The 25,519-nt window shown below is 39.3% G+C and overlaps 1 pseudogene; it reads left to right on the plus strand.

Annotated features, from left to right (window-relative positions):
- Positions 1-645: 645 nt before the first annotated feature.
- Positions 646-25,519, plus strand: part of LOC101554664 (protein arginine N-methyltransferase 3-like) — a 52,839-nt pseudogene continuing 27,965 nt past the window's right edge.

The following is a 25,519-nucleotide window of genomic DNA, read 5'->3' on the forward strand; positions in this document are numbered from 1 at the left end:
TTCTGGTTCTCTGATGAGTGAAATATTGGATTGAGAAAAAGAAAAGGTAAAGTTTGGGTAATATGAGGAATTCTCAGGAAAATAAATTAGCATTTAACTAAACTGAGATAACTTTTTCTCTCAGTACTTGAAGAACTCTGCAGAAAATAATTTAAAGTTTTCAACTTTGACAGGGATATTTTAAACTACATTTTAAAATTTTTTCATTTATTATTATTGTTGTAATGAATCACCGCAAGATAGGTACAGACTTATAAACTTTCGTGATTACGCTTCAGTCATTCAATGATGGGATACCCATTCTTCCACCAGTGCCTATTTTCCACCGCTAAAGTTTCCAGTATCCCTCCTGCCATCCCCATACAATCTCCCCCTCCCGCCTCTGTGGCAGGCATAATCCCTTTTACTCTCTCCTTTTGGCTGTCATGGTTTGAAATACATGTACTAAGTGGTCATCATGTTTGATCCATAGTCTACTTTAAACACGCATCTCCCGTCCTGAGTGAGTCCTCCAAGCATCAATTACTTAGTGGTCCCTTCTCTATCCCAGCAGCCTTTTCCCCCAGCATGTGGGGCTGGCTTCCAAGCCTTGGAGCAATCCTCCTGGCCCTTGTCTCTACTATCCTTGGGTGCTAGTCTCCCATTATGTTTCTCATATTCCATAACTCGGGTGGGTCATCATCTTCCTCCAGTACGCTCTCGCCACCTAGAGTGCCCAACGCTAGGGAGCACACGACTGGGATGCCTGGGACGCCAAAGGAAGACAACGACCTACCCAAGATGTCAGACAGTGGCGACGAGGCAACCTGGGAGGACGAGGACGATGCCAACCCCCGCCCCCACGACAAGCAGCAGACCTCCTGCTTCTTCTGTGACAGGTTATTTACATCTTCAGAAGAAATATTTTCACACTGTAAGACTGAACATCAGTTTAATTAATATTGGTAACATGGTCCATAAGCATGGACTTGAATTTTATGGATACATTAAGTTAATAAATTTTGTCAGACTTAAGAATCCTACAGTTGAGTATATGAATTCAATATACAACCCAGTGCCTTGGGAGAAAGAACAGTATTTGAAGCCTGTATTGGAAGCTTTTGCTTCAGTTTGATGTAGAAGATCTGTATGAACCAGTGTCAGTTCCACTCTCATACCCCCATGGACTCAATGAAAATACATCTGTGGTTGAAAACTTGATACATACGGAAGCCAGGAAGTCTGCTGAAGCTGCATTAGCTAGAGCCTGTGAGGATCTGCAAAGAATGAAACAATTTGCTCAAGATTTTGTGATGAACGCAGATGTCAGAACCTGCTCATCATCTACTACTGCCACTGTGGATCTTCAGGAGGATCAAGATGGTATTTATTTCAGCTCACATGGACATTATGGGATACACGAAGAAATACTAAAGGACAAAATATGAATAGAAAATTACCGTGATTTTATATACCAAAATTCACATATCTTCAAAGACAAGGTAGTTTCTTTTCTTTTCTTTTCTTTTCTTTTCTTTTCTTTTCTTTTCTTTTCTTTTCTTTTCTTTTCTTTTCTTTTCTTTTCTTTTTTATTGAATCACCATGAGAACAGTTACAGGGTTTTCAGGATTAAGTGTCAATCACACAATGATCAAACACCCATCCCTTCACCAGTGCACATGTTCCACCAAGAACCCCAGTATACCCCCCTTTGACTCCCCACCCTGCCTGTGTGGCAGATGATTTCCACTTTACTCTCTCTTTACTTTGATTACATTCAATTTTCAACCAAAAATCTACTATTTTTATTTGGAATTTTCCCCTCAATAATCAGACCTGCCAAAAAGGCATCATTAGATCATTTGTTTTCTATTGCTGATAACAAAGAACATATGATGTTGCACATCAGTGAAAGCGGCCACGTGGTTTTAGAATTCTGGTATTTTAGTAATTAAGTCCAGAGGTATTTCTGCCAACAGCCACTACGTTCCGAGATTGGTTTGTGTGCCTCTGGGATCATGGCTGTTAGGAGCAGAGGAGCTGTTGGTAGGCTGCCGCTTGGGGTCTCATTTGGAGAGGGAGCCAGGCTGGTTCTGCCCCTCCCCATCACGAGATTTCCCATGCGCCCCATCACTGCAAGCTCCTGCCTCTCTGTCCAATTGGCTCTGAAAGGTGCCAGTTGACATGCTGCCGCAAAGGGGAAAAGGCCGAGGGACAAAAACCCTTCCCCTCCCAGGGCTGCTCAGGGCCGTAGCTTAGTTCACAGTCCAGGAGTATATCTGCCAGCAGCCGCTGAGTTCCGAGATTGGTTTGTGTGCCTCTGGGATCATGGCCGCTCAGGGGCAGAGGAGCCATTCCTGAGCAGTTTTTTGTATATCAGGAAAGGACACGTGGCCACATAAGCTGCCGTGAGGTTTGGAGAAATAGTCTCGGTCTTCACATATCAGAGCCATGTTAGTAGAAGCTCAGTGTCGCCAGGATTCCATCTGGAGAAGGCGGGGAGACAGCACCTTCTCTGTCTGGGACACCCCGGTGTTGTCGGCCCAGTCTGGGGTCCAGAGCATTCTCTGGCTTTCAGTGCCCGCTGGTCAGGATTCTTCACTGCTGAGTGTGGCAAGATGGTGCCGGGGGTGGGTGACAAGGTAGTTTTGGATGTTGATTGTGGGACTGAAATCCCATCTCTGTTTGCTGCTGAAGGCTGGAGCTAAGAAAATTTTTGGAGTTGACCAATCTGAAACACTTTACGGGGGGCAGGGCATGAGGGCGGGAGGGGGGGAAGGCCAGCCACTGCCTCTGCACAGAGGAAACTTCCTAACAACCCCACAAATTGATGAACAATGGGATGACAGTGATATAGTGATACAGTGATATTCCACAAATGAGTGCAGTCATTCTGTCTGTCCCTCTCTCTCTCTGACTCATTTCACTTAGCATGAGACTATTCATGTCAATATGCAAATTTCATGGGGACATTTCTCAAAAAGCTAGAAATTGAGCTCCCATTTGACCCAGCAATACCACTTCTGGGACTATATCCTGGATATGCATATATATATATATATATATATATATAATAGAAATGACATCTGCTCTTGTATGTTTATTCTGGCTATTTACAATAGCCAAAATCTGGAAAAAAACCAAGTGCCCAAGAACAGATGACTGGTTAAAGAAACTTTGGTACAGCTACACAAAAGAATACTATACCACCATTAAACTACATTTTTTTAAGTTTAAGAAATAATATTACCGGGGTCAGGAGTGATAGATAGATAGTACAGCAAGTAGGATGATTGCCTTGCACTCTCTGTCAGGAGTTTGACTTTCAGCAACTCATACAGTTCCTAGATTTCATCCAGGAGTGACCCCTGAGTGCAAAGTCAGGAGTAAGCCCTGTGCACTGCCAGGTGTAGCTCAAAAGCCAAAAAAAGGAAACAAGGAAAAAAATAACTAAAATTATTATTTAGATTTCTAGAGTAGCACTTTTGGTCAATGCAGTCAAACCTAAATCTTGAGATCTTAAGTAAGAAAGAAATGTAATAGAGAATTAAGGGTTCCCAGAATTGAGACATGGCAGGAAAATCATATTTGGAAGCAAAAAAGGTACCCAGGGCTTCAGTGGGAACAGGAATCACTGTACAGGACATGGAGCAGACCACCATCACTACATTAGTGAATGATTGCATTCCAGGTCCAGATTTCAGGACTATTTCCTCAAGCTTGAAAATTCCAAGAGAGTGCCTGGTTGGTCAAGCTATATCATCCACAATTTCCTAGTGAAGAGACACAAGAAACACAAAACCCTTCCAGAGGCAAACAATTTTCATCTAACTAGTAAAATCAGAAAGTTCCAAAAATGTAGGATAGGGCTGGGTGCATAATAGAAAGAAGTATTAACTATTGAAGAGTGGAAAATTTACAAATGTCCACTATTTTCTGATAATTGTGGCCTATAATTTTTGCCTTGCTTAACACAAATGAACTATTCCCAATAGGTCTGATAACACAAAAAAGAAATGTCTAAATTAAGTCGTTAATGCAGCAACCTTTAATCCAGGGGTCTCGTTCCCTTTTCTGAAACATAAGACTTTATATAAACATAATAAATAATTTGCCCTAAAAAAGTAGGGATGAGCAAATGGAAGAATCATTAAAATATGGAAATACCTGAGCTTATAATACATCTGTAAATAATCATAAAGTTAGTGCTGTCCTCATTTGTGTAATATAAAATAACATAATATGAGACTGACACCCAAGGATAGTAGAGACAAGAGACAGGAATATTGCTCCATGGTTGGAAGCCTGTCTCATGAGCTGGGGGAGAAGGCAGCTGAAATAGAGAAGGGACCACTAAGTCAATGTTGTTCGGAGGGATCGCTTGGGTTGAGAGATGTGTGCTGAAAGTAGATAAAGGACCAAATGTGACAGCCTCTCAGTATCTGTATTCTGCCTCTGTATCACTGTCATCCCGTTGCTCATCGATTTGCTCGAGCGAGCACCAGTAACATCTCCGTTGTGAAACTTGTTGTTACTGTTTTTGCATATCGAATATGCCACGGGTAACTTTTTTTGTAAACCATAATGCCCAAAAGTAGAGTATGGGGGAAATTATCTGCCATGGAGGCAGAGAGAAGGGTGGGATGTGGGGGAGGGATACTAGAGACATTGGTGGTGTGTAGGATAACATTGGTTTGTCCTTTCTGCCTTGCCAATGGGAGCTTAGGTTAATTGGATTATACCCATCACAGTGCTCCCAAGGCACTCCCATTTCTGTGTTTATCTGTAACATCTTTCTTTGTGCTTTGCTTACCCAACCTGTCAATCACTTTTATCTCCTAATTAGACTCTGTTAACTTGTAAATATTGCTTTTCTCTTCTCCTTATGTCCTTTGCATAGTTATTTCAGAGCAATGTCCTTTTTGTATAGACACATGAAGACAGTTAATGTTATGCTTTTGTAACTTAGGAGTTAACTGACTCTGAATAATATTCACTCCAGGGCATCTGTTTTTTTTTCCGACTTAAGCCTCAATTGCCCTTACTTCCTAGCACCCCAAAAGCAGGGTCCTGACGAGGGACTGGATGAACCCAGGGCAAGCTGTGAGCTACCCCAGCATGGAAATGAGCCAGGCCAAAGTGCCATAATACTTAAATATAAGTTAAGGGCATGGTCATGAAAAAATTCTGTCATGATCCAAAAAGTAACAACTAGATTAGGACTCTGCTAGGGTTAGGAAAGATATAGTGCTCTGGCCTGAGCACTGTAGTCTGGGATCTATGGCCCCAGGAGAGCCACCCTACATACAAGCTTTCTGTATCTCTTACTGTGTCCATACTAAATGACTAATATTAAGAAGTAGAATTAAGATGAATGTTAAAATGGCTATTGGACTAAGGAAAACCTCTGGGTGATATTTTGCCTTTGAGCTGGTCACCTGGCTGCAGGTGATCAGGAAGGGCTTTCACATGCTGATTGTACTACTGGACCTAGGTGTGGTTGCTACCACCAAGGGAGGGAGTTGTGAGAAACTAGAGAGACCAGGACTGCGAGTCAGAGCATGGAGAGACATTGAGGGGACAGGAGGAGATGGGAATAAGGGGCAGGGGGAGAAGGGAATGAGGGACTTAGTGAGGCTGAAACAGGCATGTGGGGAGCATACGATAAATTGCAACCAATCACCAATAAGCCTAGACCTTGTTTCCTTCTTTGTCTGCCTTTGGAATCAGCCGCTCTGGGAGGGAAAGTGACCGAAACCACCTAATGCAGGTGGTGAGAGAGAGACGCAGGCTTCCTATTCATTTTATGAATACACAGTGGTGGAAAATGTGCACTGATAGAGGGATGGGTGTTTGATCATTGTATGACTGAAACTCAAACATGAGCTTTTTAACAGTATCTCATGGTGATTCAAATATATAAATATATGTATTCAAATATATATTTAAATACACATTTAAATATATAGAGAGACAGAGACAGAGAAAGAAAGCTAGTGCTGTCATTGTTACTCTCTTTCCCTTGGAATATTCTATGTTACCCTTGCTTCAGATACCATCCGTGGCTATAGTTCTTTGTTTTGTTGACCAAGTTACAATCTATAAACTGTGGTGCTGAGTCTCTGCCGGTCTGTGTGTAGGAGTCTGAAGAAATGAAGCACATGATAGAGTGAAGAGGACCTCAGAGACCACAGGGCATTGATCCAGAGTAATGAGAACCATTCTGGTGCCATTGAGAATAAAACTCTATTTTTCTTTGATAGCCAATGATTCTTTCTCAGCACTACAACACAATAATCTGTTTTTATCCCGATAGCCCTAAGGCCTGATAAGATCAAAATGGTCAAACAGCAATGCAGCACCCAATTCACTAATATCACTGCTGTCCTCAAGTTAGAAATTTCCTACCTTGAGGCTAATGCATTTGAAATTCAGTATGCAGGGATTTTTAAAAGAAGTCTAAATGCCAGTGTTTTATTAGGAGTAATATCCCTTAGCTCTCAAACTAAATATCAATAATCTCTATCAGAACTCTCTTTGGAACAGATTAATCAGACTGATCTTATTGACAATATGGATATAATGTTTATTTTGTCTCTAAGAGGACTTAGCTGGTCTCTGCTACCTTTGAACCCTTCTGTGGACACTGATTTCAGGCAAGACATTTCTGCTCTCTGATTTCCAACTAGAAGCCATTCCAAATATAGTGTTATCTATGTCTCACTGAATTCCCTACTAAAGGGAGAGGAGAGTACAAAAATTTAGGGTATAATTGGATTATATCATCCCACCCTGTATTTACCTTTGCTTAAAGTTTTTTTTAACATATCTTTTAAACTATCAAGAAAAGTTTCTAGGGGCTGGAGTGATAGCACAGCAGATAGGGCATTTGCCTTGCACATATCCGACCCAGGTTCGATTCCCAGCATCCCATATGGTCCCCTTAACACCCCCAGGGTAATTTCTGAGTGTAGAGCCAGGAGTAATCACTGTGCATTGCCTGGTGTGACCCCAAAAAGAAAAAATAATAAATAAATTAATTCACTAATTAAAAAAAGATGTTTATATTTGACTATTATCATAGTGACTAGAATTGAAACCTGGGTTGGATTTAATCAGACACATTAATGAAACCATGTACTCAGACTTCCTCTGAAATCAAAATGAATGATGAGGACAACACATTTAAATATCCAGTATTTTATATCATTATTTTCCTCCCTATAGGCCCACAACACAATTTTCTAACTTTGGGGGAAAATCCCTATAGGGATTTCAAAGTTAGAAAATCTTGGAATTCTTATCATATTTAGACCACTTATTCAAGACTTTTAATTGTGCTTGAATTATGTTGAGATATATCTCATTATTCCTGCCAGCAAAATAAATTGTAAAGTAGATGACTGAGTTAGAGAATACTTGTCTACTTGCAGGAAGATTTTTACCTCTAGCAGAAAATTAGAATCTCTAAGCAAGAGAAGAGCAGCTTTGCAGATGAGAGAGGGCAGATTGCTCTGATGGAGCTTTACATTTCCATGGAAATGACATACATAGCGAACAACTTATTCTGTTGCTGTAATTTTGTATCCTTTAGGATCAAAATCTGTTTCTGAGTTTCGTTTATTCTCTTGTGGCTGGATAAGAGAATAAGCTACAGCTCCAAGAGAACAAATTCTTTTGTTTTAGTCATAGAAACTCTTCTGAATTCTAGTCCATGGCTTAAACTGAGGATTCAAGGGTTTCAGTTTATTACTCTCTGACTTTAAACCTTTTAATGAAACCAGAAAAAAACATGTTTTATATATGTGTATATCTTCTATACTGCTTTTACACTGTTGACAAAATAGGGCACTGGAATTATTTCCTCAATGAACCCCTGTTATAAATGTCCCGAAGCAATCATTTTATTCATTATATCTTTGCTCCAAGTCAAGATTACTTGATGATCATCCGAAAAAAATAAGGTCATTTAACTTCTTACCACTATCTCAGTCTGAGAAACTATCTCTAATTCCCCACTTTTTTCTAAAGATCTGCTACCTAAAATGCCACTTTCTCATACAGATTTCAGACCCTTTTTGTTGAGAGTCAATATAATTCAAATCCTGGCACTGATTTAATTAGCTGCATGAACCTGAGCAAGCTCTATGCACTTTAATTTTGCTTCTCTAGAAATCTCAGTAATAGGGACAACCTCAGTGGTTATCAGGAGGTCTAGGGAGTTAATCTATGTAAGCACTTAGAACAGTGCATGCTATCTTGAGTTGACTCAAGTACTGGCTTATGTTTAAATACAAAAATGGCATTCATATTATTTTTATATTTCTTATCAGTCAAAGTTGTACATAATGAAAATATCTGGACATAACAGGCAAAGAGAAAGATAAAAATGATTAGTATATCTGATATCACTGAATCAATAGGAGGTACGAAGACCAAGCTCAGGAAAAAGGATAGTATTACAGATGTTGTATGATTGGACAAGTAACAAATATATCACTGTATCACTGTCACTGTATCACTGTCATCCCATTGCTCATCGATTTGCTCGAGCAGGCACCAGTAACATCTCCATTGTGAGACTTGTTTTACTGTTTTTGGCATGTTGAATACATCACAGGTAGCTTGCCAGGCTCTGGCATGCAGGCAGGATACTCTCAGTAGCTTTCCGGGCTCTCTGAGAGGGATGGAGGAATCAAGCCCAGGTCGTCTGCATGCAAGGCAAATGCCCTACGTGCTGTGCTATTGCTCCAGCCAACAAATATATTCATGCAAATATTTATTTGTAGAAATCCAACTCTTTTGCAGTCTTTAGATAGCCTTAAGAACTAGCCAAAGTTTTTTTAAAAAAAAAATTCTGCCTTGGGACTGTGGCATCTGTATATTTGAAAAATATAATGTTATGAACCAATGCTACCACAATAAAGATACTTGAATTGAAAAAGAAAAAACCCCTGAAGCATAGAAATTTTGTCATAACTTTCAGATTGGCCTCCAGATTTAAGACTTAAGAATGTGTCTGCTCTTCCCTGATTTTCCACATACCCATTCTGCCCTGTAGATTTTGGACTGGCCAGCTGCCACAGCTCTGTAAGTCAACTCCTTAAAATAAATCTCTATTTGTATATATAACCTGTTAGTGCTGTTTCTCTGTAGAGCCCTGATTAGCACAAGGGTTTTTCTTTTTATTGAGCAGATGAAAAAAAGGAAACTTGGAAAGTTAAATGACAGGCTCAGACAGCAATATGTTGCCAGAATAAATAATCAAATTCTAACTGTCAAATTAATGCCACAGAACTTACAAGCTCAGGTGTTCTGAAGGAAGATTACAGTGGATCAGTGAGAAAGGAAAAACAAGTCACTAAAGGGCTTTGTGTTTCAATGTAAAAATATTTAAAATTGTAAAATAAATTTTGTTAACATTTCAAATTCACTTTTTCAAAAAAGCATCACACATTTGGCCTGCTTTGGCTCTCCATAAAACATGTTTCTGCTGAGCTGGAGGAAAAGAGAAAGCATGACCTAGTTAAACTCAGGCAAAACTAATCTATCTTGCAAGTTGATCCAAAAAATGACTTCACAAAATTGTGCTTGTTTAAGTGCTTTGGGAACCCCTTAGTGTATATTCGTAAAGCTCCCAATCTAAATCAGGACAGAAAACTAGCTCTTGATCCTATATGGAAAAATGTTGTATGATTTGCCTAATTAAAAATGCAATTTTATTAAAGCATGATGTTTTAAAAAGGCTAAGTTGTTGCACTTTCTGTCTCCCCTAGCTTTTTACTATATCCACACCCTTCTACAAAAAATGTTTCTAAATTCAGCAAACTTAGCTACACTACTTTTTACAGGCCATTGACATTGTTGAGATTATGATTGTTCTGTCATAATCAATTTGTGCACTGCATAACCCAGAAGAAAAGATTAAAAATACAGCAAACATTTTAATCTCAAAAGTCTTAAAGTTTAATAAAATATTACATAAAATAAACAAAGAACTTTTAAAACTGAAAATAAGAAAACAACAACCAGATTTTAAAATGGAGGTTAGGAAGAAGATAAAAGCTTAATCAAATACCTCACGGAATACCTCATCTTAACCAAATATCTCACCAATATAAAAATGTAGATGATCAAAACCAACTTTAAAAGGACTAAAGGGGCTTCTGTAAGGCAAGACAAACCCCCAAAACACAACAAATTTCTACAGAAAGATGGCATTAAACTCCATGACAATAATTTCCCTCAATGCCAATGGGCTAAGTTCATCAATTAAGGGACACAGAGTGGCAAAATGAATTTAAAAAATAAATCCAACATTCTGCTGCCTGCAAGACACACATTTTAAGAGTCAGAGCGGGCTAGAGCGATAGTACAGCAGGTAGGGCATTTGCCTTGCACACAACTGACCCAGGTCCAATTCTCAGCATCCCATATGGTCCCCTGAGCACCTCCAAGAGTAATTCCTGAGTGCCGGAGTAACCCCTGAGCATCACTGGGTATGACCCACAAAGGAAAAAAAAAAGAGTAAGAGCAAAGACAGACTCAATTCAAAGGTTGGAAAACAATTCTTCAAGCAAATAACTAAGCAAGGAAGTTCTGATTTTGAAGGAATAAATGAAAGAGAGAGGGCTAGTAGACATATAGAGGAATTTTCATCCCCCCCAAAGCCGAATATACACTCTTCTCCAGTGCACATGGGACATTCTCCAAGCTAAAACCACATGCTGGGTTACAAAATATACTTCCATAAAATCAAGAAGATAGAACTTGTTTTCAGATTATGATGTACTGAAAATAGATGTTAATCACACACAGAAATGGAGAATCAAATCAAACACCTGGAAATTAAACAGCTCCCTATTGAACAAGCAGTGGATTATAGAGGAAATTTATAGTCTTCCTGGAAGATTTATTGGCAGTTTCTTATATAATGACATACTCTTACCATTCAATCCAGCTGTTATGCTCCTTATTATTTACCTTATTATTTATATAACTGAAACAATTTTTCACACAAGTCTCCAACTAGATGCTAATAACAGCTTTATTCATCATTTCCAATGCTTGGAACTTGTCTTTCAATAGGTGAATAGAAAATCAAGCATTGTCTCAGAAAACATCAGTGCTAAAATAATCAGTGCTAAAATAATGGAGCTATTAAGTTATAAAAAAATTTAAGATAAATTCTAAGTATAAGAGGGCCATATAAAAAGTCTACATAAAATGTGACTGACTATATAAATGTCTGAAATGGTCAAAACTATAGAGATGATACAAATAATCAAGGGTGTGGTCCCCATTTATTGTCAGGTCTTATAAAGGAGGGATGAGTAGATAAAGCACAAATATTGTTTAGGGTAGTAACCATTTTATATATGCTACAATATGTATATATACATATATATACTTTGTTTTCTCTTCAGATCACATAAATCTTTCACCTTTTACAATATGTATATATATCATTACACATTTGTAATACAAAAATATGCTCAGTGCAACATTTTTAATAATGTGTGACCATATATACAGGCATCATGATCCAGCCAAATAAAGCGACAGCAAATTATCACATGCAGTACTAAACTGAGTCTTGAGCAATCTAAATGCTTCTTTTATTCAAGTTCCTATCAGCTCAGGGTTGTCAGGCAATTTGTCTTAGTCTTTTTCACTTCCTGAGAGAAAGAATAACAACCCTTTTGCTTCTATGAAAATAATCCCTTTGCCAACAAGAACAATGTAATAAAGCCATAAGGGCAAATGTTTATTTGTTGAATGACTCATTTATAATTCAAATAGATTTTCATGAAGTAGAATAAGAGATTGTGTAGAATAGAATGAGAGGTAAGAATGCACACCACAGTCCTCTTTTAATATATCCTGAGTCAGGATATATGATATCTGTTAGAATATTTAAAAGCAAATTCCACTTTGTTAAAATACTTTATCCATGTCAGAGTTATCATATAGTGGATAAGGAACTTGTCTTGCATGCAGCCAACTTGGGTTTAATCACCAGTGCCCCATTTGGCACCCAAGTGCTGCAGGAATAATTCCTGAATGCAAAGCCACCTGAGAATCATCGCGTGTTGCTTTATCATCAGAAGATCGTTTAAAGAAGGGTACAGTTCTTAGAATTAAAGATGGTGATGCAATGTAATTGAAAAGTAGCAGTTAATTGGGGTCTGGGTGATAGTACAGCAGGTGAGGCATTTGCCTTGCATGTGGCCCACCCTGGTTCTATCCTCAGCATCCTATGTGTTACCCGGAGTACCACCAGAAGTGATTCCTGCGTGTAGAACCAGGAGTAACTCCTGAGCATTGCCAGGTGTGGGCCCCGAAACAAACAAACAACAACAAAAACAAACAAACAAGAACCCAAGAACGTGGGAGCTAAGTTTGTGGGAGATACAGAAAGGTGCTGTGTGCATGCTTTGCATGCATAAGGCTTTGAGTTTCATCCTCAACACCATATCTTTGCCACAGCACCCCAGGTATATCCCCAATTGTCCCTGAGCAGTACTAGACCCACAGTGCCACTTTATTAGGTCAATTACTACCAGGCCCACAGTACCCTAGGACAATTGGAGAGGTTCTTATTTTAAAAGGAAGAAAAAGAAAGGAGGAAGGCAGGAAGGAAGGAAGGAAGGAAGGAAGGAAGGAAGGAAGGAAGGAAGGAAGGAAGGAAGGAAGGAAGGAAGGAAGGAAGGAAGGAAGGAAGGAAGGAAGGAAGGAAGGAAAGAAGGGAGGGAGGGAGGGAGGGAGGGAGGGAGGAAGGAAGGAAGGAAGGAAGGAAGGAAGGAAGGAAGGAAGGAAGGAAGGAAGGAAGGAAGGAAGGAAGGAAGGAGGGAGGGAGGGAAGGAAGGGAGGGAGGGAGGAAGGAAGGAAGGAAGGAAGGAAGGAAGGAAGGAAGGAAGGAAGGAAGGAAGGAAGGAAGGAAGGAAGGAAGGAAGGAAGGAAGGAGGGAGGGAGGGAGGGAAGGAAGGAAGGAAGGAAGGAAGGAAGGAAGGAAGGAAGGAAGGAAGGAAGGAAGGAAGGAAGGAAGGAAGGAAGGAAGGAAGGAAGGAAGGAAGGAAGGAAGGGAGTTTTTGTTGCGATGGAATAACCACTAGATTTACCTTCTAAATCAGTAGATTTTGAGAGTCAAGGAATTATTTAAAATAAAAATAAATCACTGTCACTGTCATCACTGTCATCCTGTTGTTTGTCGATTTACTTGCGCAAGCACCAGTAAAGTCTCTTCCCCCCAGCCCTGAGATTTTTAGCACCTCGCTTTATTCATCTTTCCCAATGATTGGAGGCTCTTTCAGGGTCAGTGGAATAAGACCTATCATTACTGTTTTTGGCATATCGAATATGCCACGGGTAGCTTGCCAGGCTCTGCCTGTGCGGGTGGGATACTCTTGGTAGCTTGCCAGGCTCTCTGAGAGGTATGTGTGAACTCCATCAAATATGGTGTGATAATTATAGAAAATGGCTAGGAAGTGTCTTATAATGTGTCTGGAAAGTGGCCTGGAGCGTGGCGGCAGTTGAGTAGTGGAGGTCACCTGCTAGGGCTGGGTTCCTTTGCATGGGGAAGGTTCTCATCTGCCCCCTCTGTGAAAACGGGCTGCACCCCAAGTGAAAACAGCCTGGCGCAAAGTCCAAAAATAAAAATAAATAAATAAATAAATAAATAAGTATTGGGGACTAGAGAGATAGTACTTTTTAATTCTGTACACTTACGGTTTAAATAGTTGATAATGATAAAGCAATGATGTTTTCAAAGAATTCCTCCTCTCCAGTGAATTGGCATCATATAACAAGTTTATGATCAATGAGGTTATGAAATATAAGATGTTAGCAGATAAGATGTTGGACATCAATGGAGAACTAAAGCTACTATCTATGGGTAAAATAAATGAATTAACTTGCCAACTGAGAAAGACTTTTGATGATTAATTGAGTCTCTAATATTATAAGCACTTATAAAAGTAAAAATTTTTATTCTATTATAAATCTATTATATCTATTTTTGTTTATAAAATTATTTAAAAAATTTGGAGAAAATGTCATGATACATATTTAAGGATTTTCAGAGGATTTTTTTTAATTCTGCTAACAAAAAAATTCATTGTGAATCTGAGTATAGATTACATCACTTGAATTACAAGGTTCCAAATGTTCAGCTGTCTTTCATTTGATGATGAAAATAAGAGTTTTATACATTTGTTTGTCTTTACTGTGTTACAGATCAAATCATTTCAACTAACTTTTGTCCTGCATGTCTTTCAAACTCAGCTCTCTTCACACTTCAAGTGGTCCTCATGTCGGATGAAGCATTTCACTCTTAGTCTTGAGTTTCCCTAAATTTTCATGCATAGCATACAAAAATAAAGCTAGTTTTTTTACCACTCTTTGTCCAAGTTCTTTCTAGGCTGGTTTTATAACATTAGCAAATGAAGAAAATTCTTCCTCAAGACAAAGAATAGTCTGGATTCCATTTACTACGGCAGAGGCAGACTTTCCAAATTCAGTGTTCCCCTCCTGTAATGCAATCCACTTCATATGCAAGCATTCATCTGTGTTCACCTATGCCACTTCTTTGTACTACTCTGGGGCACATCCGTTGGGTCACTGCTTTTGCTATAAGATTTTTTTAATTCCCTGCATCACAGGTCATACATCCTCTTCTGGTACCGAAGTTAGTCGCAGAGCATAAACACACTAACTTGTTGGCCAAGTAGGGAAAAGTCTTAGGCTATTTATCATCATCTTGACAATTTAGCTGTAAAAATGCTAACAATTACACATCTTCCCTTCCTGAAAAATTGGTTTCTCTTCTTGGCTAAACTAGGTGTTAAGGTATTTGGAAGAATATGTTAAAAGAAGGATAGGAAAAGAATTAGAACAATATCTGAAAAGGTTGGGCACAGAAGTCATGAATAAATTCAAAAGAAAAGAGAGTTCTCACAACTTAGCATTAGGTCAGGTTTACCTACCTCTTTCAGGATGACCACTCCCATCCATATATGCTCTTAATATTTCTTTTTGTTGTTGTTCATTTATTAATTGAATAAATATTTATTGACTGTCACTGTCCAATGAGCATCCCGTTGCTCATCGATTTGTTCGAGCGGGCACCAGTAACGTCTCTCATTGTGAGACTTATTGTTACTGTTTTTGGCATATCCAATACACACGGGTAGCTTGCCAGGCTCTGCCATGCGGGCTCCATACTCTCCGTAGCTTGCTGGGCTCTCCGAGAGGGGTGGAGGAATCGAACACGGGTCGGCCGCGTGAAAGGCGAATGCCCAACCACTGTGCTATTGCTCCAGCCCATTTATTGACAATCTGAAAAATTAGAGAAAATGTTCAAAAGTCACCAATAGAACAAGGTTGATTGGCATACTAGCATTTATTATATAATTTGTTTCAAGATCTAAGTAAACGATCTTTCTCTGTTCTGCATTTACTCATGTGCTCACAAGCACTTTTTTTAATGATTACTATGTGATTTTGACCTATGTAAATAACAAAATTAAAACCATTAAACACAATATAATAAAATGCCTATTCTCATTTACAAATACATGTTTCAACTCTGAAATCTAAAGTACATTAGATTTTATTTTATACTTGGATCTCGTGTTGGCAATAATAATGTCTCACCTGTCATGAATACCACTTTTATTTATTTTTTTAAAATTTATTCTTTTATTGAATCAGCATGTGGAAAGTTACAAAGCTTTCAGGTTTAAGTCTCAGTTATACAATGCTCGAACACCCATCCCTTCACCAGTGCACATATTCCACCATCAAGAATCACAGTATACCTCCCCTTTGCCCCCCCCACCTCCCCAGCCCCCCACCCCACATGTGTAACTGGTAACTTTCACTTTACTTTCACTTTACTTTGATTACATTCAATATTTCAACAAAAAACTCACTATTATTGATTTGGAGTTTCTCCCCCCCTAAAGTCTACCTGCTGAAAAGAAAGCATTTGATAATTTGTTTTCCATTGCTGAGAATGAAGAGATATGAGGTTGAAAGGACACACTAGTAGCCGCACGGGTTTGGATTTCTGTATTTTAGTACTTTAGTAACTAAGTCCAGAGAAATATCTGCCAGAAATTGCACCATTGTAAGCTTGAACTTTTTAACAATCCCCACTACTCCACGTAAGTGATATCTTTATTCTTATCTCCTGTCTACAATGATAGTGTTATATTTATGAACCTTTCCCTATAAAACAAAAATACCAGCACAATACCCACTACCTCATTTCTAAAAACTGGATCCATGTAAGTGAACCTCCTATATACTTACACTCACTCATTTTGATGAGCACCTTCCATCTTCCAGTAACTGTTAGGAAAACTGATTATCAACAGTAAGTTTTTAAATGCCTGTCTGTGTTGGTTATTGATAAGTCAGAAAGCAAGGAATAAACACTTGTTGACAATTAATAAGGTACCTATATAATTAATAAGTTACCTGGATGGGGTATACAAAAGCAAGGTATAGTAGACTATAGAAATTTCTTTTAGATGACAGTATATGATAAGGGAAAAAATATCAGAAGCTAGAAAAGAAACCAGATACACGAGGGACCAGAGATAGATTGTTCAGGCAAAGGAAGCCAGTGGAGTGAGAGAATGACAGGAGTGTCTCAAGAGAGTCAGAATGAGTGAAAGAGAGAACTGAGAGATCTGCAAGATTCTGTTCCAATGATCAAGAGTTAATACCTAAAAGAAACTAAAACTGCAAGTTCTATAAACAAAGCAGTGAGATATCCAGCTTCCTAAGCCTCCTTTTATATCTATCTTAAAATTGTTATAGCACCAGAATTTGGGTTCCAAAATAATTTTAACTTCAGTTTCTCAGTAACAGATATTCACCAACATTTTGGTAAATTGTAGGACTTAACTATATCACTGTGTTTTCTTAGTTTTTTCATGTCATGTCCAAGATAATAATATCTTTAGAGGGAGAAACCACAAATAAAGCATGGGCAGTAATTCTAGGATATTACACAGTGATAGTGGTGGGCTTGAGTATTGTTATGCCTAATTAAATGATATTAAAAGAGCCACAAAGTACATATGTTCCTGGGAATATTGGAGTAGAAAGAGGTCAGAGATGAGAGAAAAGGGATTCCCCAGAGAACCAATATTATTTCTGCAAGAATATTATGGTTTGGGGCCAGGGAGATAATACATCGGGTAAGGTGCTTGTCTTGTACCATTGCTACCTAGTTGGTCCAAGACAAGCACCTTTGGCACAGCATATGGGTATTCCAAGCACTACCAAGAGTGATTCCTGAAAGCAGAGCCAAAAGTAAACCCTAAGTACAGTTGAGTGTGGTTCCAAAGCAAGCAAACAAACAAAAGAATATTGGAACTTTCTGGATAGGTAGTATACTTGGCATGCACCAGCCAGTTAAGTCCCTCTGTGCTACATGCTTCTCTGCATGTTGCTGGGTGCAGTCCTGGAGACCTTCGGTACCACAAGGTGGTCTGAGTATTCTGGGCATCACAGGGTGTGAAGAGCATTGCATCCTCAGGCCCTTGCATTAAACCCACAGCAGACTGGCTGAGAATCACCAGTTGGGACCCTAGGCTTCTAAACTCTGCGTGAGAGCCTCCCCCATCATCCCCTCTAAAGGATTGTTAGGGCATGAGGGGCAAAAAAAGATAGTACAAGCATTAAGAAGCTTTCCTTGAAGCCTGCCTACCCTTGTTCAAATTTCTCAGTATGGTCCTTTGAGCACTTTCAAGGATCACGACTGAGCACAGAGCCAGGAGCACCACTGCATGTGACCCAATCCCCACCCCCCACTTTGAAAAAAGAATATTTTGACTTTAACCAGTGAAAGTATGTCACTTATAAGGGGAAGAGAACAATCTAGGCTCCCTCCCTATTTGCCATGGGCCAGTATTCTCACTGGAGTAGGAGCAGAAGTAAAATATTGAAACTGTTATTGAATGCATTTTTGCTATTGGCATTAAAGCTAAGCCTGAGTTTTATCCAAATAACTCACTGGAAAGAGGGGAAGCTCCTTTCAGCATGTCTACATTTTGTTTGTATGTTTGTTTGGGGAGCCACACCAAACAGTGCACAGGGCTTACTTTTACTAGTGGCTCTGCACTCAGGAGTCACTCCTGGCAGTGCTGGGGGCACGGGGGGAACATATGGAGTGCCAGGGATCAAACGGATCAGCCACATGCAAGGGAATATATCTTTAACCCCAACAACCAAGTACATTTTATATAAGAAATAATTGGCCTCACAGTTGAATCATTAAATAAAATTAAGTTCAATAAAAATTAAAATTTTTACCCCATTTCTAAGTGTTTTACATAAACTCTATGTATAAAAAATCATCTTATAGATTAAATATCAGATATTTTTAAAATGTTCTTATTTTTTAAGAAAGAAAAATAGGTTGAACAAATGGGTAGCTTTAAAATTTTCACAACAGAACTACAACTCAGCCTTCTATGCATCTGGTCTTTGAGCATATGGTTCTCACTTTTACCAGCAACATAGATTTCATGAAGAACAAGCACTTGTCACGGAAATTGACTGCTATCCAAATGTTCTCTTATTTCCAATATGACAGTCAAATGGACAAGAAAACCACCTATACTTTCAGGTTTCTTGAGTTCTCTATTGGTGTTTTAAATCAACAGAAAGTGCAGTCAAGATTATCTCAGCTGTTGAATTTCACATTATATTTTTAAATAAAATATTGATACTGTAGTATTTAATTGAGGAAGCACCTTCATCCATTTTTTCACTGAAAACTGGAAATATTGTAAATGTACTGTGAACTTTTGTTCCAGAAAAAAAGTTCCTTTTTTTAGTTCTTTCATGTGTCTTTCAAAGAAATTAAATCATAAAATAAGAATGATATAATCCAATGCGACTTGCCATTTGATTCAGTTACTTTGAAAATCAGTAATATATTAAACCCATTATAAACAAAATTTTGCACCTCAGATTATCTCTTCACATCTTCCTCTTTCTAAAACAGCTTTTACTTTCATTATTAGTTTTACATAGTGTTGCTTTCATGTTAAACATCTGTACCTTCTGTATTATGTACGAAAGAAATGGTCCATACTCAAAATATTTAAAGGAGTAGTTTAGGGAGACACAAATTTTTTATGGACTGGAAGAACTGAATCTTCTGTAGCTTAATTGTAACTTTATGGTTAGAGAAAGGAGTTAGAAAAAATAGTTTTTAAAAACGGTAAAGAAATATTTTCCATAGCAGCAAATAGTTGCCTGACCTCAGTAAAGATCTGGGAAGCATAATCACTTGTATCACTTGTCATCCCATTGATCCTCAATTTGCTTGAGCGGGCGCCAGTAACATCTCCATTCGTCCCTGTCACGTGCCCAGTGGCGTCTGCTCACTCCAGGAACACTAAGAGCCTCAAAACGTTCATTCAGGGTTTTGACGAAGAAGTCTGACCATCTCATTGGTGGGCAACTACTCGGTATTTTGATGTCCTGTGGAATCTGGTTGATAACAACTCTAATCCAGTGGCCATCTCTAAATTGCATTACGTGTCCGGTCCATCTGATTTTCGACACCTGGGCAAACGAGCCAGTGTCCCTGATTCTTGATCCTCGATGGAGATCGGAACTCCAGATTCCTTCTCTCACTTGAGTAAAATGTGATATTCTAAGCAGAGCTCTTTCGATTCCTCTTTGGGATACCCTAATAGCATTCTCATCCTATTTGCGTAGGGCCCAGGTCTCTGAGGCATATGTTAGTGCAGGAAGAACGGTGGAATCAAAAAGATGTGCCCAGAGCTGGAGGTTCTTTATCCTCTTAACAACTTCTTCAACACTCTTGAAGGCATTCCACACTGCTCTCTTCCTCCTGCGCAGTTCTTGTGCCAAGTCATTCCTCATGTTGAGTTCTCGACCCAGGTACACATAGCGGCTACATTCAGAGATGTTCGTTCCATTGAGAGCAAAAGGAACGACAGGGACTAGTTTGTCTTTCATGAACATTGTCTTGGTGAGATTCAGCTGCAGTTTGACCTTTCCACAATCGTGGTCGAAGTCGGCCAGCATTTGTGCCACTTGGCTAATGTTTGGTGTTATTAGAACGATGTCATCAGCAAAGTGGAGTGGTATAGTTGCCTACCGTCTATCTTCACTCCCATTCCTTCCCATTCCAGTCATCTCATGATGTTCTTGAGGGTGGCACTGACAAATTTTGATGAAGTGGTATAATCCTGCCGAACCCCTCTCTTTATATCAATGAACACTTCCTTATAAAATGGTGAGATCCTGGTGGTGAATCTGTAATACAGCTCACAGAGGATCCTGACATATTGAGTTTGAATGCCCTGTTTGGCTTGGGCTTTGATGACCACTTCAGTCTCAACAGAATCAAATGCCTTCTTTAAACCAATGAATGTTAGACAGAGTGGCATCTTGAACTCTCTCGAAACCTCAATGAGCTTGGTCACTGTGTGGATATGGTCAATTGATTGTACTGAATCATTTTCGGAACCCAGTTTGTTCACATGGATGCCCTTCATCTAGTGTTCTGCCTATTCTATTCAGGATGACTTAGAGAACAACTTGTGGACGACGGACAACAGGCAGATTGGGTGATAGTTGCTGATGTCGTGGATGTCTCCCTTCTTGTACAATGGAACGGTCCTGCTGGTTTTCCACTGAGACAGAACCTTGCATTTGGAAAGGTAGTGAGTGAAGAGCCGATCCAGTGTATTGACAAGTTCTGGCGGCAGATTCTTCAGGTGTTTGGGTCTGACCTTGTCCGGACCAGGTGCTCGAACAGGAAGGATAATAGAGCATGGAATTTTGAAAGGCATCCGGGTCAATCTATAGAGGACTAGAATATCAAGTTCATGAGTTTATTTTCCACCCTAAGTAATTTTTGAACAGGAAGAGGCTGATGAAATTGGCTGGATAGTTATGACCAATATGGCACCAGCAGTATGTCTGCATCCCTCAGGAGAAAAGGTCATTTGCTGTATGAGATGATGAGAGTTTGTTTTTATACATTAAATTTAAAACTTCTATAAGATATTTTGTTGGAAATGCCCAATCCATTGGTAGATAGGCATCTGGAATTTGACACCAATGTCGGAGAGGCAGACTTGGAAATTATGTGTGTAGAGCAGTATTAGAAGAACCAAGCAAAGAGATAAGTGTTCTAGGTTCACTCTCCCTCAATATATATTTTAGTAAAACTCCAGATATCTTTGACATTAGAAAAAAATTAAGTCTTCTGAATCAAGAGCGCATGGGAGAACAATAGAAAATTCGAATACTCTCAAAACTGATGCCCTTGCCTCATCTCTCAGTTCAACAAACAGACTGTTTAAAGTGGTCCTTAGTTGTTTTGTTACTAGGACTACATAGTTCATGAATAATTGCAGACAGTGAGGGAGGAAATAATAGGGAATTTGAGATGCTGGGAAAAAGAGGAAATCATATGCTATCTATAAACTGAGAAAACAAGTTCATTAGAGAATAGCAAAAATGCAATACTGCTAACTCAGCTGGGAAAAAAATGAATAAGAGGCAATGCCTCAAGGTTGTTCAGAGACAATTTTATATTGCAAACATTACCCAATGCCGAGAGAAATAATCTCAAACCAAGAGAAGTCACAGCCTTTTGTTAAAATCACTCAATAGAATGGGAGAAAAGGGAAAAATAAAGGTAACACTGACACCTTTATTGCAAAAGTAAGACCTTTGTGATGTGGAACTCAGACACATTATGAATGAGCTTCATGAGTTAAATTCTAAAATAGCCTCCTAGTGCCAGTGGTCTATCGTCAGAACTGGTAAGCCTGTAGTTGACCGTATATGAAAGAGAATCTTGTCAAATCGGAAATTCAAAAAGTAAAATGTAGGGATATAGCTATAAAAGGTGAAATTGGGGAATTAAGACACAAGATGGTAGGTGAAGCAATATGGGCCCTAACCTGAAAGTAATGGAATTTGTCAGACATTTAAATTTGTAATCACCTACCCATGAATTACAGAATTAAATTTATCTACTAATAAGTTTTAGGCATACACTGTTCCAACACCAATCCTTTCACCAGTGTCCACTTCCCTCCACCAGTGTCCCCATTTTCCCTTTCACCAATGTCCTCAGCCTGCCTCTAAAGCAGGCACTTTCTCCCTCCACCATTGTTCTAATGCTCCTTTCCCTAACTTACCCCTCACTCCCCCTTCCACAGAGACAAGCTGCCTGCTAAAGACCAGTTCACCCATTCTTCCTTTCTATTGCCTCTAGGGTAAGTTACTCTCTTAAGGAAGTTTCTATCCCACAAGGAGAGAGGCCTTTCTGGGTCTGTCTCTCCCTTTAACTTCACTCACCTTGTTCGTTTCCAGATCCATCCATGGAGCAGCAGATTGCATGGCTTTATCTCTTCTTACTGCTGAATAACATTCTACTGTGTATATGCACTATAGTTTTTTTTTTATTCAGTCATTTATTTTTGGGTATTTGGGTTGTTTCCAGATTTGGATATTGTGAACAGTGCTGCAATGAACATAGGAGTATAAATGTCTTTTCTTCATTGCACTCTGGATCGTTGGGCATATTTCAAGGAGTGGGATTGCTGGGCTGTATGGAATTTCAATTACTAGGGTGTTTTGTGGGTTTTTTTTTTTGAGTAATGAACAAATTGATTTCTAAAAAGGCTGGACCAGTTGATATTCCCCCAACAGTGAAAAAGAGTCCCCTTCCCCCCACATCCTCTCCAACACTGGTTTTCTGTTCTTTTTGATGAGTGCCAGTCTCTCTGGTGTAAGGTGGTATCTCACTGTTGTTTTGATTTACATTTCCCTGAAGATTAGTGATACAGAGTATTTTTTTAAATAAATTTTATTGAATCACCATGTGGAGGGTAACATAGTTCTCTCAGGATTATGTCAGTTATACAATACTCAAACACCCTTCCCTTCACCAGTGCCCATATTCCATCACCAACCACCCCATTATACCTCCCGCCCCCTCCCGCCTCCCCAGTCCCCGCCTTTGAAAGTGATAAATTTCACTTCGTTTATGCTTTATCTTGGTTACATTCCATGTTTCAACACATAACTCACTATTGTTGCTAGGGTTTCCCCCAAAAAAAGAAAAGACAGTCCTACTGTCAAGGAAGCATTTGATAGCTCTCCATTGCTGAGAATGTAGAGATATTAAGTCCCACTGTTTGTTACATAACTTTTCTATTTCCCCCCCCTTGTCCCGCGCCACCGAGTTCACGCCTGTTTAGTAATCACCACGCTGCCTGACAAAGGGAAAAAAAAAAAACGAAAAAGATGGCTATTTCCCGTCATCAGCCGGCGTGGGGCTCTGGCTTAGTTGATAGTCTGGTAGAATGTCTTCCAGCAGTTTCTGGAACCAAAAGTAATACGCTGGTATTGGCCCCAGCTCGAGGTTCCACCAGCATCCCGCTGTTCCAAGTACATAATAATTTATTCCCTTGTATCCCATTCCCACGCCACCAGGTCCATGTCAGCTTAATGGACATCATACTATGGTTAACGCCACGCCGCGTTTCTTCCCGAGAAAGAAGGATATTTCTTCTCAGCCGGCGTGGGGATATGGCTTAGTTCAGTCTATAGAGATGGCTACCACTTTGATTGCCTTCAATATTTCAGCAAAAGACTTACTATTCTTGTTAGGATTTCCCACCAAAGTCCGACCAGTTAAAAAGGAACCATTTCATATTGGTTATGATTAAATGACATTAGGTCGCGCGGCCATGGCAGCGGCCTCGCAGCTTTGAATTTCTGTATAAAGTCCAGGGAAAGTACAGCCAGAAATTACACATCACTACAAACTTTAACCCTATTATGGTCCCCCCAAAGTCCAACCCGTTACAAAGGAACCATTTCATATTGCTGATGATTAGATGACATTAGGTTGCCGCGGCCGCGCGGTTTTGTGTTTCTATATAAAGTCCAGGGAAAATTCTGCCTAAAATTCTATCGCTACAATCTTTTACCCTTCAACAAAAAACTCAGTACTATTGTTTGGAGTTTCCCCCCACGGTAAACCCTGCTAAAAAGGAACATTTACACGTTGCTGACAATCAAGAGATATTAGGTCGCTCGGCTGCGATAGCCTAATAGGTTTTGGATTTCTATATGAAGTCCAGGGAAAATTCTTTTGGTAATTGCATCACTCGCTGGCGGCGCCTGGGCCAGTAGTTCCGAGCACACAGTTTGGAGGCATTTTGGGGGCGCCACTCGTGTCCAAAGTGATTCAGTTGCCTCCGGGGTCGATCTCACATGGCGGCACAAAAGATACAGAGTATTTTTTACATGGCTTTTGGCAATTTGCATTTCTTCTTCAAGGAAATTTTTGCCCATTCTCCCCATTTTTAGATGAGGTTGGATGTCTTTTCTTGTAGAGTTCTAGAAGTGTTTTAAATATTTTGTATACTAATCTTTTATCAGATGACCTAGATATTAGACTGGAGTCCATTAGGTACATAGAGAAAAAAATTGGAAGAACTCTCCATGAGATTCAAACTAGAGGTGTCTTAAGGGTGAAACGCCGCTGACCAAGCGAGTGGAAGTAATGATAAACAGATGGGGCTACATTAAATGAAGTGGCCTCTGCACCCTCGAAGAAACAATAACCAGAATATAAAGACAGTCCAAAGACTGGGAAAAAGGTTTGCTGGAAATTTTTCTAAAGGGAGGCAATGGGTTTCTATTTATGTTGCAAAGGGGCTCTCAGACAGATACACACAACAGTATGAGGTGGACCAGCAGAGGAAAGGCCGTGGAAAGTATTATAATAATGTGGTCAAGCCCTACTAAGGATTTGTGCTAAGGACACCACTAAGGAATGAAAGTGGTATGGAAGACAGATATTAAGCATCATTTTTCATTAAAATCATGGACTTAGAAAATAGTAACCTGACAGTGAACTTTTGAACTACCATTCTTCTTCTTCCCTCGTACCTTTAGTAAAAATATCTGCCAAGCAATGCAGTTCTCTTAGAGGTGAAGAAGAAAGGCAAATGTAAGCATTGTTTAAAATAACTCTTCAAATTTTTTTGTAGTGCTTAAGAAAGGGTACTCGTGTTACTGACTTCCTTACCTCTTTCATTTGAGTTTCTTTTCTGATTTTCTTATTCCCAAAGGATATGTAGTCAACTTTAAAGCTGTGGCTATATTCAGGCAAGCTCTTTCCATGCTTCCCTTAGCACTGCCAAGAAACACTGTGTGACAACTGAAATTTAAAAAGTCAATCTTGAAACACTAGATTCTCTAGTTCAGCTCCAGGCACAAATCTTCAGCTAGACAAAGAAAACTTTAGCACCTAAGTGTATAAGGTCCTGAGTAAAGCTCAAATGCTAACTCTCTCAAATAGTCTATAACCTTAGCCAGATTGTCAAACGGTATAATCAGAAACAGAAGACTCAAAAAGGAATTCCTTCAACATCAACACAAAATTTAAAAAGCAACTGCTACAACTGCTACTATGGTCATTGTGCATATCAGTTCACAATTTGGTCATTAG

This window comes from Sorex araneus, chromosome 4, assembly GCF_027595985.1.
Source record: "Sorex araneus isolate mSorAra2 chromosome 4, mSorAra2.pri, whole genome shotgun sequence".
NCBI lineage: Eukaryota > Metazoa > Chordata > Mammalia > Eulipotyphla > Soricidae > Sorex > Sorex araneus.